Raw genomic sequence first — 6,686 nt, 5'->3', positions numbered from 1 at the left:
AAACTTGGAGATGAATTGAGTCTCATATCATCTTTGATTCTATAGAATGGGTTTGAGGGGTTTCTAGAAGGGAAGCAGAAGGGACCCAAACCCTAGTACAGATTATGATCAAGAAATGTGATGAATGGAGATGAAAATAGAAAGTTTATGTCCATTTCTCCAGTTAATAGAACCTCTATTTATGAGAGAGCACATGCTGAGTCTATGGGAAAAATGTTTTGTAGCTATCATTTTTATGATCCCCTCTTGAGTAAATGCCTTTACTAAGAGTTAATTATGATTATTAGCTGATTGCTAGTAGAAAGAATTCCAGTCGGGGATCATGAGCTGTAGTGTTAGCATGGTGGTCCCAAGGAGATACCCTTGAATTCTGAGACTATCAGCCCCCTTCAGTGATTCAACCCATGAGTTTGAGTACAAGTTGGAGAGGTAGACAAGATGGGATACTACATTATAATCTTAGATGATTACATTTAGAAGAATTTTAATAACTATTTCTCTTTCAATGTTGCTTTAGGGAAAATGTTCCTTGGGCACACTAGGAAATAGCTTTATCTATTTTGGCAGATGAAACTTTCAAACCTGTCTTCCTTTTTTATATCCAACACTTTTAGGAATTTTTCACACATTGGAAATGCTAGCTTTGTCCTGCCTTTAGAGTATTGTTCATAGGGAATATAACTGCCTAGCCATGCTCTGGGCATCTCAGAAATCTTCACCGTGACTGAAAGGATGAATTACAAAACTGCATGTAGAAAGAGTCATTCTTTCATGGGATCACCCCTGTGACATGTGTATTCCTATTCCCAAATGAGTAATTCAAAGGAGCTGACCGAAGCCATACTGGATCAGGGAGGAGGGAGAGAAGGAGAGGACAGACAAATGGGGCCAGAGTTGTTATAGCAACTGGACTGATTTAACTGGCTGGAGGAGGGAATGCAGAGGGCTGTAATCACAAAATACTAAAACCCTTGTATTCACCAGTTCCACCCTCCCACTTGCATGCCACAGCCTGGGAACTGATCGGAATGACCAATATTTCTCTGATTGTAAACACTATGTCTCAGGCTGGGTCCTTGTCATCTTTGAGCCCTGGTGTTTGCTTTTTCCTATGCCAGCCTCTGACCTGAAGCAGGAGAGCAAGTGGGTGAGTGCAAGGACCATGGATTCTGTGGCACTGTAGCCCCTCCTGATATTTCCTTCTAAATCCTGGGTCCATGGGAAATTCTTGTCACTGCAACCAGAAACGCCCTTCTAGATGAAATCTCAGACATTGGCATTTGAGAATGTCATCAAGCTGAGCTCCTGCACAAATCCATCAGACATCCTCAGCATCAGGGTTCCAAAGGAAGATCCCCATCCTATGGCTGGCAACTGGCAGAGTCCCATAATCTTCCCCCTATGATCTCCCATCCTGGCCAGTCAGTCAGAGGCAGCATCCACTGAGGCAAAAGTCCCCTTCCTCTCTCTTGTCACTTCCACTCATCTCCCTCTATTGCTCCACAGCCCAATTCCTTCTCTGTTATCCCATTCTATTGTGACCCCTGGCACCTCTTTCTAGTATTTTTGTCAAATTCACCTTCACCTGAGATCATGAGACCTCACAGTCTTTCGTTTGTAAATGATATTATGGCATAGCGGAGAGAGCAATAGACTTGAAGTCAGAGGATCTTGGGTTCAAGTCCCACCTTAGATCCTTAACTAACTCTGCAACCTTTGGCAGCTTCTCTGAACTTCACTTACCTCATTTGCAAAATGGGGATGATAATGGGGTTGTTGTTAGGTTCAGATGAGAAAATGTATAGAAAGCACCATGATATCAGCTATTAATGGAATTATGGCTCTCCATGGAGTGCCTGTCTCTAGCCGCCCTCTTTGGTATTGGGTGTTATGCCTCCCTTGACTCTCAACCCTCTGCGTCAGGTGGAGGAACAGGCATTCTTGGAGCTACTGACTTGCCATCCTTTTGACACTATCTCTTAGCAACCTTTTCTCCCTGAAAAGTTCACTCCATGGCAAAGAACTGGAAATTAAGGGGATTCCCATCAATTGGGGAATGGCTAAACAAGTTGTGGCATATGAATGTAATGGAATACTATTGTGCCATAAGAAATGAAGAGCAGATGGACTTCACATCTCCCTGGAGAGGCTTCTATGAACTGATGCTGAGTGAGAAGAGCAGAACCAGGAAAAATTTGTACACAATTACAGACACAACGTATGTCTGAAGACCAACTTTGATAGACCAGACTCTTCTCAGAAATGCAGGGCTGTAAGTAAACTCCAAAAGTCTCATGATGGAGAGAGATGTCTACATTCAGAGAAAGAACCAGAAAGAACAGAATTTGAATGCAGATTGAAGCAAAATACCTGTTCTCTTGCTTTTTTTTTTTTTTGGTTTGGTTTGGTTTCCTCTTTCCCACTGTTCATTCCATCCAATACAATCCTTTGTAACCTGAACAATGTCTAATGTGAAAGTATCTGTAGATCCTGTACCTGATTGTATGCCACCTTGGGGTGGGGGGAGTGGAGGGAGAGGGAGAAAATTTGAAACTCAAAGAACTGGGGAACTGAATCTTGTAAACTGAATCAAAGTAAACGAACAAATTAATAAAGACAAAAAAAAGAAAAGAAAAGTTCACTCCATTTGACTGTGTCAGCTGGTCCATATTCTTGAGTTAGTTATCTACCATTGCCCACATCATTCTCTTTTTTCTCAAGGATTTCAATCCTTGACTCATCGTCTTTTTCTTCATTTTTTTAACACCTTCCCCAGTGTTTTATAACTAGAAGGTGTTCAACAGATGCTTTTTGATGGAGACTAGACTGATCTCTTCAATTATTCTAATTTTTCCAACTGTTGTTTTATACTAGATGAAGAAGTATCTATCCAGAATTTCAAGTTCCAGGTCCAAGGTTTCTGCATCTTTTTTTGAAATGGGGACCTATTGGAATCAGGATCCAAATATCAGATTTTAAACTAATACATTGTCTACATTTGTTTGTCCACTCTAAGGAAGACTTGAACTGAGCATTTCCTGGGGCTCTTGAGTTTGAAGCAGCTTCTGTACTTGTCGGTTTTACTTGGGTGCCATTCCTCACACCCTTCCCTTCTTTCCACCCACTCATTTACCCTTGTAGTTCATATTCTCATCACCTCTCTTCTGGAGAACTGAAACAGTCTCTTCATTGGCCTCCCTGACTTGGCTCTCCTCTCTTCAGCCTACCCCCTGCACAGTTGTCAGTGCCTATCACAAGCACAGACCAGCCCACTGCTCCTCACTTCAATGAACTGCAGTAATTCTCTATTTGTTCTAGAGCAAATAGAAATGTCTGTTTGGCCTGAAAAGTCTTCCCAACCTGGCTCCAGCTTACCTGTCAGGCTGCATTGTTCACGCACTCTGCTCCAGCAAAACTGGCCTCCTTGCTGGCCACCCATTTACATGAACTTTACATGAACTGTCCCCAGCGCTAGAATGCTCTCCCTATCTACCTCCACCTCTTAGACCTCTAGTGCCTTCCAAGCTGTGTTCAAATGTCTCTCTGAGACCTTTCCTGATTCTCTCAGCTGTTAATACCCTCCCTTCAATACCTTCTATTTATTTTATATACTTGGTTTTTATATGTGGATGTGTTGTGCATGTTGTCTTGCACAGGGGGTCTTACACTTGGGTCCAAAAAATCAACTTTGGAAACGCAGGGCATGGCAAAGCATCATTAGACAGCAGCCTGTGTGAAAAAAGAAATCTTGGAGTTTTTGTAGAATACAAATGCAACATGAGTCAGCAGTGTGATGTGGTAGCCAAGACAGTTAATGTAACCTTGGACTGGCTAGGAGAGGCATAGCTTCCTTGATCAAGAGAGTAATGTCTCCTCCATAGCAAGCCCTACTCAGACTATATTGTTAGCATCAGGCTTTTTTATTATTCAGTTAGCAAACATGTATTAAATGCCTGCTGGGTATCAGGTATTGCATCAGGTGCTAGAGATACAATGACAAAAGTGAAACGGTCCCTGCCTTCAAAAAGCTTAAATTCTAATGGGAAAGAAAATATGTATGTATATAGGTATACCCAAAAGACATGCAAGACAGGTGCAAGGTATCTTGGATGGGAACAGGCAGGAGAAGCAGCTGGGGTGGGGGGAACAGGAAAACCTTCATGACATTTGAGCTGCATCTTGATGGAAACCAGGGAATTCAAGAGGAGAGGAGAAAAAGGCATTCAAGGAATGACGAAGAGCAAATGAAAAGGATTATTGTGGTACTGGGTTCAGTTCTCAATGCCACCATTTTAAGGAGGACATTATTTTTTAATATGTTTTGAATTATTTCATTAAATATTTCCCAATTACATTAAAAATGTTAACATTCATTTTTAAACATTTTGATTTCCAGATTCTCTTCCTCTCTCCCACCCCTCCCCTACCCCTTAAAGGCAAACAAGATAAGAAGGACTTCTTAAGCTGGAGAGATCCCAGAGGAAGGTAGCCAGGGTGGTCAAGCGTCTTGAGTCTATGTCCTACATGGAAAAGGTGAAGGAAAGGAGGAAGGTCAGTCTGGAGAAGAGAAGATTCATGGGGCAAATGATATCTATGTATCAATATTCAAAGAACTGTCTTGTGGAAGTGGGATTGGATCTATTATGGCTAACTGTAGAGGGTAGAACCAAGGTGGAAGGTACAGAGGCAAATTTAGTCACAGTATCAGGAAAACCTTGCTACCCGTTAGAACTGTCCCAAAGGGGAATGGACCACCTGGGAAATAGGGTGTCCTCCATCCCCTACATTTTCAAGTAGAGGATGGGTCTGCTGGGTCTGTTATAGTGGTGATTACTGTGTGAATGAGTTGGGCTAGCCCCCCACAAAGATCCCTTTGAACTTTCAGTTCTGATTCTGAGCATCTAAATTCCTCTACCACAATCCCTTGCAGATAGTAGGCATTTTATCTGTGTTTGCTGACTGATTGATTAATGATACCATCTCAGGATTTCTGGGGTCTGAGACATTGGTGGGTTATGTGTCCACCTGGTAGATATTTGATTATGCACTACTTTCTTGTTGCTGTTTTGTTCATGATTCCATACCACTGGTAAAAGCACTATTTCTAGCTGTCTATGCATATTTGTTGACTTCTCTGGAAATTGACTTCACAGTGTGCTCCCATCACTTCAGAGTGGAAGCTGGGTTTTCTAGTAGATGGGAGCTCAGAGCTATTCTATTTGAGTAATATCATGCATGTCTAGAAAATAAGTTGCTGTAAAGCTAAAGAGAGAGAGAGAAGGTATTAGGGGAAAGATCACTGACTTTCCAAGAAGCATAGAGTCATTTCACCTCCTCTAACACTGCATTACTAGCCTGTCAGACACAGTTTCTACATCTGTAAATTTGAGGTAATTGTAACTGTACTACCCAGCTCAAGAGTCAATTAAAAAGCAGGCCTCAGAGTCAGGCCCATGGTTCTATGGTTCAGTTACATACAGACTTAGACAGGAAGGTCAAGTGCAATATTTATTGAGGCTTCTGACTTGGCTTATGTTAGATGCGTGTATGAGTGTTTTGGGAGAGGGTGCCCCCACCTTAATGAATGTAATCACATGAGATTCTGATTGAATCAAAACTGAATCAGGTAATTAATTAATTAATGGACACAGAATATAATCACAAAATGTTAAGGATAAAATTGATCGCACATGATTAGGGTTTTTTTTGGAGATGTTAAATATTTATTGAATCAAAAATGAACTACAAATGTCAACATATCAGAAATAAACAGCTGTTCTATCTGCACAAAGATCTAGGAATGATGTGAGTTTGTAGCATGAGCTTATATCATATATACATATATAAATGCTTAATAAACATATTTTTGTTTGATCAAAATTCAGTGCATGACTGATATATATTTTTCTACACAGAGATTGAGGTTTTAACCTATACTTGATACATAGGGAAAGCTTTATTCTTCTGCTGCTGATTAGGTTTTAATGTTAAAATAAGATTATCTATATTTTATTTTTATCACCTTATGAGGGAAGGATTCCAATTATATAGTAATAAATGTTAATAATGTGTGAATAAGGCCTTAATCAACTCCAGAGGACTAAAGTGCTTTGGTTCTTAGATGAAAGGGAGTTAAAACTATATTCAAAGTATCTTGTGATTGATTGAGACACATATATATCCCTGTGCATACGTATGAAAAAAGCAGCTCAATTTGGGAATTCATCAGTGCAGTGGTGGAGGATTTCTAATTTGGAGTTCTCCAGTTTGAGAACTGGAGTGAGAAGTAGAGGGGATACCAGACCCCTCAAAAGTAACCACTCTTGTGAAGAGGAAATAAGGAGTTAGATACATAGACACACACACCTCCACTTACCATATTATCTATAAGATTGGGGGGAGACAAATAATCAAATCATCTTGTAGGGAACACATAAAAAACAGAGAGAGAGAGATTGTCGATGGAGGGAGACAGCTTTAGGGAGGGCAACTCCTTCTGGTGAAGTGCCAGATATGGAATCAAGAAAGACATTTGGGAACCCAAATGAGCAGCCAACAGACCTGAGAACTACCTCTAAGGGGAGCTACATGAGGACTCTATGAAGAGAGAGGATTTAGTACAAGGAATTATGAGATACTCCATGTATTCTCTAACCATGACTCTCACTACCATTGTACTCTAAATT

This window comes from Petaurus breviceps, unplaced genomic scaffold, assembly GCF_028583685.1.
Source record: "Petaurus breviceps papuanus isolate PSGF00001 unplaced genomic scaffold, PetGlider_PUasm1.0 173, whole genome shotgun sequence".
Lineage (NCBI taxonomy): Eukaryota > Metazoa > Chordata > Mammalia > Diprotodontia > Petauridae > Petaurus > Petaurus breviceps.
This window is presented reverse-complemented; position numbering follows the sequence as displayed.